The sequence below is a fragment of the Tympanuchus pallidicinctus genome, unplaced genomic scaffold (assembly GCF_026119805.1).
Source record: "Tympanuchus pallidicinctus isolate F22 unplaced genomic scaffold, pur_lepc_1.0 scaffold28, whole genome shotgun sequence".
In the NCBI taxonomy this organism is placed as follows: domain Eukaryota; kingdom Metazoa; phylum Chordata; class Aves; order Galliformes; family Phasianidae; genus Tympanuchus; species Tympanuchus pallidicinctus.
Genome location: NW_026294745.1, coordinates 6,091,290 through 6,103,840, shown reverse-complemented (window position 1 = coordinate 6,103,840; position 12,551 = coordinate 6,091,290). Strand labels below are relative to the sequence as shown.

Below are 12,551 nucleotides of genomic sequence, written 5' to 3'. Positions count from 1 at the left end.
ATTTACTATGCCTAGCATCTGCCTTAAATCTAACTAATAAAATAACACTGAACAAGAAAAGGGGATGAGCAGAAGAATGGAATCAAAATATTACAAAGATAAGCAGGCAGTTATTTCTTACCCTTAATGCAAAAAACAAGAACCCTAGAGACAAAAATGTTCCAGCTGAGCTAACTATGGCTTCCTGCTGCTGTTACTAACATGGTTTTGTAGAAAAACCACTGCAAATATTACTCACCAAGCACAAAATATCAAATAGAAATGAAGAAAATCATGAGATGTGCATTTCTTCCATCATAAAGCCCAAACTCATTAGAAGATTATATTCAGTGTGCTTTCAAACTAGCTGCATGCAGTGACAGCAGAAGCCTTTAAATAAATGTTTTAAAATTCTTTAAGATTCCAACTAAAAGTTGGAGCTTAAGGTAGAATCTCAGCAGATACAACTACACTGGTTAAAAATGACCAAAATACATAAAAACAGCAACAAATAAAGCAAAAAGAGAGACAGCTGTGTCAGCCCCTGCAATGGGGCTTCTTCAATGCAGATGCTAGCAATGCTATGGTGGAACTGCAGCCACATCCCCACCTGCCTGCACAGCTCTGTCCATCCAGCTCTGCTCTCACACTCCCTGCCTTCACTCAAGGACTCACTGATGGGTTGCAGTCGCTGGTCAAGAAAGGCGGGTGGAGATTGCCTCTTGCACCATTAGGATCACTGCAACTTTGTTTCTTCTTGCAAAAGAGAAAATAATTTGAAGAACATTTAATTACTAAATACTTTCCTTAGAATGATGGATACACAAAGGGCCTATGAAGACCCCTTTAATCCAGGCTCCCTCCTAATATCTGAGTTAGTCTAAGCAAATTACAATCTTCTCAGTCAGGTTCTGAAAATCTCCAAGAATGAGATCTCCACAGACTCTCCAGACAACTTGTTCCAGTGTTTGGTTCACCTTTGGGCAGTTTTTCTTCTCGACTTTCAATTGAAACACAACCCTTCACTTAGTTCCTACCAGCACACTGTGCTGTGCTGCCTGGTGCAGTATTCTGTACTGGTGAGAGCTACTTAAATCAATGAGCTCCGAAAATGACAACGAGATGTATGACCATGAATTTTATTGAACGTGCCTGCATGCATTAGTTATGACACAGCATGGCCTCCGGGTCCAATACTGCAGAGCTGGATTCCTTCACCTTCCAGTGACTGCTCTGAATTCCCCATCAGCTGGGACACACACCACACACGTATTTTTCTCTTGGATACGACAGCTACTCTCAGCCATTGGATTCTGTCTTGGTGCTCCACATGCTTTATAAGTTTCTTTCAAGTTCGTACTACCAAAGACATTTACATACCTAACTTCTCATGAAGAACCTACAGTTTGCTTGCCTTGCCTCCAAAACACAAGTGAGAACAATTCTGAGATGGAATTGGGAGAAATCTGTATAAACTCAACGTTGAAATTTTTATCAGAAATCAGCCGCTGGAGTTCAAGTGAAATGACAAGAATACTCAACTGGGTGTTGGGTTTTTCGTCTGTAGGTTTTTTCTTCTTCATTAGAAAAAACCCAGGTGGTATTTGCTGTAAGGACTACGTTGAGGCAGAGAAATGCCAAATATTTCCCAAGAAACAGTCAATTCTGTTCACAGTTCTCTTAAAACAGTGATTCACATACACTGAGTCAAACTGCACTGATGTAAAGCGTATCCAGTGATTAATGACTAATACTAAAATGATGCAACTCATATAACATGGATAAATCTTTTCCTATTTTGCTTTCAATAGAATTAAATATCTTGAAAGAATTCTTTCCCCATTAGAATTTGCCAACTCGCTGTAAATATTTTTCATCTGTGCAGCTACTGGAGTCACTAAGTAATCAATTTTGAACACTAAAAGAAGGAAAGCTATTCTAGGGTTCTTTTTAAAACCATTATTTTCATTCTGGACTCCCCACACTGTGTACCTGTGATCTGTATCTGCACTGTAGGGTCCTCCTAATTAGATTGCAGTTCATCAAGTCAGAAAGCAAGTGACAGTCTAAGCCTGACAGCTCCTTGAAGGCTGTCCTAGTAGGTCGAATGATGTCTATGTAAAGGCTTTGAGATCCCTTCCACACAAGTAAGATAAAGCTGGTCAACGTTTCAGATGCTCTCAGTAATGAAAAGCAAAGTAACAGGTATTGATTCCTTTTACAGCAATCTCAAAATGGTAAACAATTACATTCTGTGTAGCAGTACACAGTGTAACCTACATGCAGATATCCTCAATAGATTTACAGACAACATAAAGCTCTGATTCAGATCAAACACTGAAATTCTTGTTTTCTTAACTGAGCCACTACACTGACAGTAAAGCTTCTGAAATCTCTGCACCATACTGATGAATTTAACTAAAGTCCAAAACTCCTGGAAGATCAGCCTTTCCTACAGACTACAGCTCAAACTCCACCCTCTGAAACAATCACTCTGTTCTTCAAAATTTATCTTTGAAGATACTGAGATACAACTGTGGTTTCAGAAAACAAGTATAAGAAATCTCTCCTTTGCACAACCAGCTGCTTTCCCATAGATTTCAGCAGGAAATAGTTGTGTTTGTTCTGCAGTCCTCATTAGTCTTTCCCCTCCTTTGTGGTACCACGACAAACTACACTCTAAAGACTAAAAAGCTTTTTCCCACAGGCCCAGCTTTCTGCATCACCAGTGGACCCACGCAGCACAATCACAGAGCACACAATCTCCAGCCTACAGCCTCCTTTTCCCACCTGTTTTATTGCAGCAGACAGAACTGCATTTGGCACCTGCAAGCTCTTTCACTGCAGGGATCAGCAGCCAATTTGTTTAATAAAGTAAAACAGCACTTTCAAAGCACAGTAGTGGTTATTCATTATTCCACAGGTATTGAGCCTGTAGCTCAAAAGCCAGAAGCAATAAAAAGCCAATAAACAGTTTTATTTATGCATAAACTGCTTATTTTTTGTGGTTCTTTCAGTACAACTAATGCCCATCTCCTGATAGGGAAAACACCTTTTCACTGTCTCAGTTCCCAGGCTAGTATGCTAGCATCACCTAACACTCCGTGTCATTTCTTAGTTTGTAAACCCTTCCCTTAGACACATGGTCCTGAAATAGGCAGCGTTACTGAGGTCAGAAGTGTCACACAATGGTGACAGGAGGAGCAGCATCCCTTAAGTTCAGTTCTTCCAAGTACCTGTAGGAATACTCCCTCTCTAAACTATTTTTTTTTAATCTCCTGTGCTTGTTCCTTATACAAGTCCACTTACTTGATTAAAATGAAACAGTGCATTTAAGAGGCAAAGATTTCCTTTGGAAGATGCACATATTTTTGGAAATTTTTAAAGTCTGTAGGCCTAGCTTGGATTTCTTCAGTAAAGGAAAAACATAGTAGTCATCTAACTGCCTAACAACTGGGAGAACAGCACGTGAGAGGACACAATAATACTGGGATATAGCAGGAACTACAGTGAGCAGGAGGAGGAAATAGCATCAGTTTATATGGCATCAGAAGAACTACAGCTGGATTTTAATGCAGTATTCCCAAGATCTATATTGGTGATGGGCTGACTCGGCACATAAATGAATTCCTGGAGGTAAGGAAGTGGTGTTACCAAGCATTACACGTTTCATCAACTCAGGAGCAGCTCCTGATAGTCTCTGCCTTCACTGCACTGAAATCTTCAGAAATCAGGTACTTGAAAGTGAGGCAAAGAGGAGACTTTGGATCACTGTACAACATCCCTGTCTGAAGATAAGAGTTTGTATGCTACAGGGACAAAGCTTGCACAGAATGGACTAGATGACCTAACAGATCTTTACTGCATCATTTAACTTCCTCCGACTTGTCTTCTGTCATTTCTGTTCACAGTTTCTCTACTCTGAGCCCTGTCTCTACAAGATCCATTACAGCAAGAAGTTTCTGCATCTTCTTTTGACATCAGCAAATGATATGATGACTTCAACTAAACATTTAATCTCTATAGAATTAAACAACTTCCAGATAAAAAACACAAACCAAAGTTCTTCGAGCTAAGAAGTTACAGATTCTATAGCTTTGGTTTTCATGAAAAGGAGATTTCTTTGCATCGTTCTCTGCCTCAGTTATAGTCCTCATACATTTCACAACATTTATCCTGTGAAACTTTCAAGTTCTTCCTACTCCTCCATAGCACAAATTGCTGGCTTTTACTTATTATTACATTCAGCTAGGATGTGAAGCAAGCCTCTTGCTCAGGACACAGAAAGACTTCATCTAAAAGGAACGGAGAGAATACAAGGCCAAAAAGAAAAAGAAAAAAAAAAAAGGGAAAGTAAAACATCCTATAAGACAGCACTCCAATTGCTCACAGTTCAGTGTTAAAGTTACCAACATCAGTACCCTCCTACAGAGAGGGAAATGAGAAGAATTTGCTAAATATAGACAGAGCTGTTTAGAAGGATGCCTATCCTTATTTGTGCATTCATCTGTTTAATTGTGGGCAATATAGTCCACTACAGCCTAAAGCAAGTATGGATGCTCAATATTCTCTAAATTATTGAACCTGGAGTAGAGACTGGGCTCCGTTATGCAGTTTACAATAGTATAAGTTGAAGTTTTGTATTCTGAAACTGACATTTCAAGCACCTCTGAATTACTCTACTTAGGTTGGGAACATACTAAATGCCTTCAAAACTGAGCGTAGTTTTAAACGTGCATGCTGGAAAAGGCCACAGAATTTTCATGTTCACCTTATGATCCAAGATCTTCCAAATCTTACAGATTTCAGGAGTTAATGAGATATCACAGAATTACACAAAGATATCTGGATACCAAAAATCCTCTGTAACAGACAAAGAAAGAACATCACTAAAACGCCATAAGTGACAATAAATAAAACCCAGAAGTTCACCAAGAATTAGAACTTCATCTAATAACCTGAATAACAGCAAACCTGCAGACATTCGTATTTCTTTAGACTACACTGAGATTACACCTGCTGACAAACTGTAGATATATTTGGACATAAAGATGGTAACAGCACCCAGAAATAGCAGGCTGTGTATCCAGGCAGCTAGCGCACAACATTTGCACATTTCACTTTTGTCTGGCATTGAAATCCAGATCTGCAGTATACACCAATCTGCATAAGCAATTACACTGGAAGATTTATATAGGCTTCACACACCAAGATTATTTGTGATGCATTGCTAAAGTTTTCATGTCATACTTAAAACCTAATAAAGTTTTTAAATCAACATACATACACAGTAATTTTCCACTGGACTCACAGCCAGTCACCTAATCAACATAATGACTAGAGATATAGCAAATAAGAGATTCAGCAAGCACCTCCACAAAGCCAGGTATTACTTCTTAGGAATACTCTTATTACCAATTCCCTGATAATAATCTGCACACACTCCTCAGTTTTCACCAACTTTAGGCTTAGAAAAATCAGAGGATAGAATCAATCTCTTAAAATACGTTCCTCAGTTAGTGAGAGACAGGAACACATATCAGTACTAAGAGAAAATTACATTGCAGTTTAAGAACTGCAGTAAGGATAACTGTTACTGATAAAGAACTTCTACCAAAGTTTCAAACTCAAGGATGACAATTCAGTAGAATTCCGCTGTCAAATCACATTAAATACATCTTACCTCCACCTCTAAATACTGCCTTGGGAGAAGGAAAATGGTTTTTCTCTTCCATTATCTTTCAGCCTGCAGTAAGGAAGTGCCTTGGTCCGGAATCAGAACCCACAGGAATTTAGCAAGCACTATTTCTGCGTATAGTAAAATCTTCAATATGTAATTTACATCTTGAATTCATCATGTCATCATTTCTTGCTATTTAACTTACTAACAGCTTCTCCAAAGTCGAGATTTTTAGTACATTAATTATGGAAGGAGCAGGCCGGGGGTAGCGCAAACTGCATAAATTCCTGAATCAATACGAAATGTGTCCCTGGTAGTAGCTGTTATTCCATGTAGGAATGTTACTGATCACAGCCATAATGGTCTCACTTCAGCTGCTGTCAATAGCCCACTACTTGTATTGTCACACTGAATTAAAGAACCACCAGGCTGAAGGTACGTGCAGAAGTTATACCAGCATGGCATGGCCCAGCCTGTGGCACAGAGGAGCAGAACACTGCCAGTTTAGGTTAGGATTCATGTACGATACTTCACTTGACATTACTTCAATAAAATAAAGCCAGATGGGATTTTTATTCAGGCAGAAGAAGTGATTGGCTTAAGCATACTGGAAAATTCTTCAATTTAGAACCACTACTTACAGCAAACCTATGTTTTCCATACCTCAGGGCCATTACTGGGAACACTTGCTGACATCCGAAACCAAATAAAATGTTACGGGTAGTTGTCACTGATCAACAGGCACAAAGCTTCCCTACAGACTGTTGTTTGTCCACATCTTCCCACTGTTTTTATTTGCATCTTAAAGTGACTGCTGTCTCTAACTCAAGTATCTCTTTGACACACCTGCAGTTACTGAAGCTATCTCAGAGACAGCCCACACTTTATGAACCACATTTGAAGTCATCCTGCAATCCACTGCACTCTGGAGAATCTCTGTAACCTCTGCTGCTCTGCATACTACCAAACGATTTCTACTTTTTAATTTAAAACATATAAAAGTAAGTTGACCCAACACCATTACATACATTCAGCTCTCTCAGAAGTCAGGTAGTTGATGCTCAGGCAGTTGATCAGCAGACACTGTGGACTGAGCACTGCAATACAGCCTCTCAGCTATGGGAATAACCAGAGCGAACGCTTCCCTCGCTGCCCTGACAAGCAGTTACCTGGCACTTCATCACTATGGGAATTGAATGCAGCATGTTTACTATGATGGAGGAACCACACTTCAACACTTCGGACTCGGGGGCAGAAATTACAGCTCCAGAGCAGATGAAATATAAACAATAAATTACTGGCTAGAATAACTCTAGTTCCATTAACTCTGCACTGCAACAAAGGTAGCTCAATTTAGACTTCATTACAGCAAACAATTACAATAACTTTCTTTGGTATTAAAAGAAAAGCGGTCATTGTTTTCATGGCAGCAGAAATAAGAAAAAACACTACATATAAGCTTAGAAAATAATGATATAAGCTCAGATCCTGGTTTCTCTGGCCAGTACTTCAAATTAAACTACTGCTTTGCACTTCAAAGTCAGTAGCACCACACTTGTAAGAACCTTTACAGAGACACTGCATTCGGTGAGTCAAAAAACATCCAGCTGAGAGGTCTGGGTATCAGTCCCCTGGGCAGTCCTGTGCAAAAGGAAGCACAGATGTCTAACTTCATACAGCCAAATTACTAAATCCTGCAAGAAATAAGGAAAAGGAATATTGTGAATCTACTATATTATGTCAGGTCTGGCCCCAAACCAATCTACTTTTTCTCTCTTACTTGCAATGTTTCATCTGTAACTCTTCAGTAATGTATTTCAGAAGACAGTAAATACTTCACAACTCTTAAACAAACTCCACATGGCTAAACAGTAATGTTCTAGAAGCAAAACACTCGACTTCAATCTTCCAGTGGCTCACAATAGTAATAAGATGACCAACTAATTAAATAATAAAAATGAAATGGCATAAGATACCTCAACAACGCCCTTTTAATCTTCAGCAAACTTGACGTATAATGTAAGCACTGAAGCAGCAAGGAGATAATACTGCTTAGAAAGCAAAATCTCAATTTCTCCCTGACCTACAAATCATAAGCCATCAGTAGTGCCACTAGCATACATCCACACTGCAGCTCATGGAGATCCTGCTGCAGCTTCTGAAGTCTCAAGTCCGCAGAAATGCAAGAAAAGCACAACTATTAGTGAGTAAACCAATAGTTATCCACAGAAAGCAGAGCTGAACTCACCCACCTGGTGAAGGAGCTCCCAGTTACACAGTGCTCCTCCTCTGGAACCAACCCAAATCCAAGAGAGGCTCTTCCTGCTGGCCCTTGTAAGAAGTGGTTCCACCCCTTCTGCTCAGGTGGGGAGCACAGGAGCAGTCAATGTACCTGAGCCACAGCCCTTCACCAGGTGCTCCATCAGCAGCTCAAGCCCTGACCTAACAGCTCCTTTACAGCAGCAATGGGTTTATTACATGGCTCCACTTTTTCTAAGCTATTATGGCACCCTCTAAATGCAGCGGTTTTAATCTGGAAATGAACTAGTGTCTTAAATAATGCTGGACTTTTAAGATGGGAGATTTCCTCTAATCACAACCACATGGAAAGAGGGACAAATAATCTTCATGTTTTCCAAATGTTTCTTCTATCTCAATTGGAGGAACCACTGCCTACGCTGGAAATCATTTCTTTCACAGGTCAAGACAATTTTAGAGATCTCCAAGATTGAAATGAATGCGAGGACCTGCCTAGCAGCATCCAGACTACAAGAAACCTATCTTAACAGCCATCAAACAAGTGTGGGGTCAGAACTGCTTTATTGGACAGGCTGGTATCTGTGACCTAACCACTACGTCACTGGTGCTTTCTAAATACGCTCAACATTCAAAGTCACTTTTTTCATTGTAATTACTATCAGTTGATTGCAGAGGATTAAGACTTGCCAAATCAGACGAATAGATCCTTCAATGAGATATTCAGAGAGATGTAAAGCTGCACATGTTCTGGTTCACAGGTTCATTCCTCACTGTACTATTCCATTTTCTAGCTTGTGTAAATTCTACACTTGTCAAAACATGGTCAGGTATCTACAGAAGCACCCACTGATTCTCCTAAGTTAACTAGTCAGAGGTTCTGAAAAATATAATTAAGCAGATTCCTTTATGTTCATTGTGGCCAACCTCCTAAAACCAACTCTAGATGGCTTTTATTTGCTGGGACATTTCCACTGATTTTACATAGACTGGATGACAAAAATACAACTCCATAGCAAAGAAATAATGGTAAAAGAACAGTATTAATTTTAAAAGAATTTGAATAATTAAATTAGTGAAAACAAATCAATCCAGTTGTTTCAGGGGTATTATGGTGCCTTGCTTAGTTAAGAGCCATAATTCTCACAAAGAGGCTATTGGTTTCAATGGCCATATATCCCAGCCCTGGCAACTATTTTAGGATGCGTCCAGCCATGTTCTCTGAAGGAATGAGTAATGACTTGGCACGAGACTCATTAACTAAACTGAAATCTTCCCTGTAAGAGATTAATCTATTTTATAACACCAGCCATACTTATATTTCTAGTGGATCTCCTGTACATTTTCTATTCCCAAGTTACCGACGTTCTAGAGCAGCATGCAGGCATGTACTTTGATTGGTCAAAAAGTCAGTCAGAGCATTCCAAAACACCATGGCAATCAATGACTTTAATCACTACTTTCAAATGCCATTTTGTTTGATGTAGTGTGTACAAATTAATGATGAATAATAGATGCTGTCCACTTATTATTAAATGGTTCCATGTATACATGCCAAAAATGCTACTTCTTTAAAACATGGCTGCAGTAAGCCTGGCTTCCAGCATTTCAAAAGATTGCCTATTACTTAATTGAGTTGCCTATTATGGCATTGAGGGGAAAAAAAAACCTAAATCAACCATAAAAAGAATTAGGCAACCTATTTGCCTTGCATGCTATTTCAAATGAATAAAATTTAAAAAGACTTAAGCTAACGCAGAAGATGTAGACTTTGGAACATCAGTGCAGAGAACCAACAGCGGCCTTCCAGAGTGTTCTGGATTGCAAGGAAAGAAGGAGAAATAGGCAGGAGCAGGACGCACTAACGGTGAGCAAAAATCTTTCACCACAGGATGGTGGCATTGTTGATTTGACACAATTTGGCCAAGGGAAAACAAAAATATTTCATTAAGTAAATGTTCATCAACTTGCATGTGTATCCTAAATGTTTTTATTATGAGGAGAACACCTTTTCAAAAAAAAAAAAAAAAAAAGTGGGGATTTAAATCCTTAAAAAGAAAAAAATAAAAAGCAATCCCCCAGTTTCAGATGACTCATGTAATGTCCAACTAATCTTACTGAATCCTATAAATCCTTTTCCAATCCATATTGATTCAACTCTGGAAGTGGCTTTTTTCCTCTCTCTTTCATAGACTCCAGCAAGATAGTAAAAAAATTGATCTAACCTTTCACCTCTGATGATTACCCTGATGGCCATTAAGAAAAGAATCACCTTCAGGCTGGCCAAGGTAGTGCCACGCTTCGGTTCAAATGTAAAGACTAAAGCTAAAGGAAACTCACACTTGGCTGCCTCTGTGTTTGTTTACAATGCTTCTGCCAGTGCTTCGTGCTCACATCATAAATTATAAACCTGGTACCACAGGAACTCTTAACAGGTTTCCCTCACAGTGCATCAATTCTGACAATAACAAAAGCCCACCAAAAAGCTGCAGAAATCATGTGTTGCATCAAACCAAATACAGAAGCATAGTTTTATATAACCAACATGCATGCAGATGGTCTTCATAAGACACCTACTCTAAACTGCAGTTTGTACACAGTATGTTTGTACCAAGTATATGGCAGGAATTTTGCCCTTGCTACACAACATCCTGACTGAACATAATGGGAATGTGTCCCCCTCTGCAATTGTTACCAGTTCCTCCCACATTAAAGAACTTCTGAGACTAAAATCCACTGCAGACATTGTAAATGAACAGATGAAAAATCAAGAAGGTAAAAAACTGAGGTCAATCCTAGCTAAATACCAGGTCAAATCCGAGAGCAGGTTACACTCATGGAATTTCAGTTACTCACACTGACAGCAACTACGGCAGACAAAATAAAATCAAAGCCAACTCTGTAAAGATCACATGTTAAATAAAATACATTCTAAGCACCTTTGGACAATACATGAGGATAAACTGCACAGTGAAAGTATGCACTGTGACAGCACTGTTCTTCTAAACCTTGTACTCCTAATACATTCCTTTAGCCAAGCAAAGGGAAGATAAACCCATTTGCCTAATGGAGCATGTAATTTAAATATTTTAGGCAAGCGTTTACAGAGAGGTTGCTTAAAATAAATTTAACAGCCATCCATCCAAGCAGCTTGATGAAAGGCACTGCATAGTTCACAACTTATTTTTTCAGAGCTATGCAGCCCCTTCAGTTACTCAACCAAGGGGTAAGCTCTGTTTTACCAAATATAACTAAACACCTCTTCCCAAGCAGATTTAACGTGGAGCTGCAGTTTTCTCTATTGCAGTCACATTCCTAAAGCCACTACAATTTCAGCTCTTAGTGCTGCACCATGCAGTCTTCCACAATTCTGTAAATAAAATACGTTGAAAATTACAGATACTTAAAGGAGTGATGTACTTAATGCAGGCTGCAGCACTTCATCATGGGAAGACACAGTAAGCAGTGCCAGTATTCCATCATGGAGAATCACCATTTTTGCTATAAAGATTCTCATTAATGCAAACAGTGCTGTTAGACACACAAACTTGTACCCGCTATTACTAGCATTGAAGCAGGTCCTCACTTGACTTAAATTTACCAGCCAAGGATTTTATTACACGCTAGGAATCACATGCTGTACTGTGACCTGCCTAAGGCACAGCAGTACCCTGTAAAATGCAAAGGGTTATAATAATTACCCCTTCCACATGCACAAAGAAGTACACCCATCTAAAAAATAAAAGGATAAAACAGCCTTTAGTATAGGAACGCTTAAAGTGAGCATTTTAAAGAGTTGTGTTCAAGTTCTGCAAGCGTTAGATTTTAACCATGCACGACAGCGCTGCAGGAAAATGAAAGGAAGGGAAAAGGAGAAAGAAAAGAAGGAAACCACCTAACTTTGGCTCCTAAGTTCGTGACGGATTTCACGTTATTGAAGGAATCGCTCCGTTCCTTTCGGTCGTTGCACAGAGCCATCTCACCCGCAGCCAAAGCAGCCGGAGCGACGCCGCCCCTCCACGACACGAGCCGCCCGTCACAGCGCCGCCGTGCCGAGGGGCCGCAAGGGTGCGCGGCCGGCAGATGCGGCTTTGGCCATTCGTACGCATCAACTCCTCCCCGCGTACCTCGCGATCGAGCGAGGCACGCCGTTAAACGCGAAGCGCCGAGCTTCGGCGAACAAAGGCCGCTCCGCAATCGCGACCAAAATCGTCCCCAGACGCGCCGCACCCCGAGGACCCCCGGAGCCCAGCCGCCGCCCGGCCCGCCGATCCGCTCACCACCTCCTCACCGCCTCCACCTCCTCACCATCTCCTCCGCCTTCTCCAGCTTCTCTGCTCTCCGCTGATCTTCCTGGCTGCCGCCGACTTCGCGCTGCGGCCGGGAGCGGGGCGTACGAGGGAAGGAAAAACACAAACGGCGCTCTTCAGCGGAGCGCAGGGCAGCAGCCGGGCAGCGCGGCACCCCCGCACCGCCGGCCCCGCAGCGCAGCCCGCACCGCCCCGCGCATCCCCCGGGACCGCGGGCCTCGCCGCCTCCTCACCCGGCGCGGCGGCGCGGGGCCGGCCTCCCCCCCTCCTGCTCCTGTCTACAAAGGGCACCCGGGACCATCTCTACCCCCGGGGGAGGCGGGCGG

General features: G+C 41.1%; 2 protein-coding genes across 11 annotated transcripts in view; one reads left to right on the top strand and one right to left on the bottom strand.

Annotated features, from left to right (window-relative positions):
* The window catches only part of RANBP1 (RAN binding protein 1), a 251,354-nt gene that overhangs the window by 186,959 nt on the left and 51,844 nt on the right, over positions 1-12,551 (top strand). The gene's annotated exons all lie outside the window — the stretch shown is intronic.
* The window catches only part of ARVCF (ARVCF delta catenin family member), a 215,063-nt gene that overhangs the window by 202,373 nt on the left and 139 nt on the right, over positions 1-12,551 (bottom strand). For 2 of the 10 annotated variants that reach the window (XM_052690948.1, XM_052690954.1), the window contains exon 1: positions 11,816-11,933. The exons of 1 other annotated variant lie outside the window; for it this stretch is intronic. The gene's annotated coding sequence lies outside the window, so the exon portion shown is untranslated. Of the gene's footprint in view, positions 1-11,815; positions 11,934-12,223; positions 12,342-12,551 lie in introns of those variants that run through there. 7 more of the 10 variants (XM_052690951.1, XM_052690952.1, XM_052690950.1 and 4 more) reach the window with 6 other exon arrangements.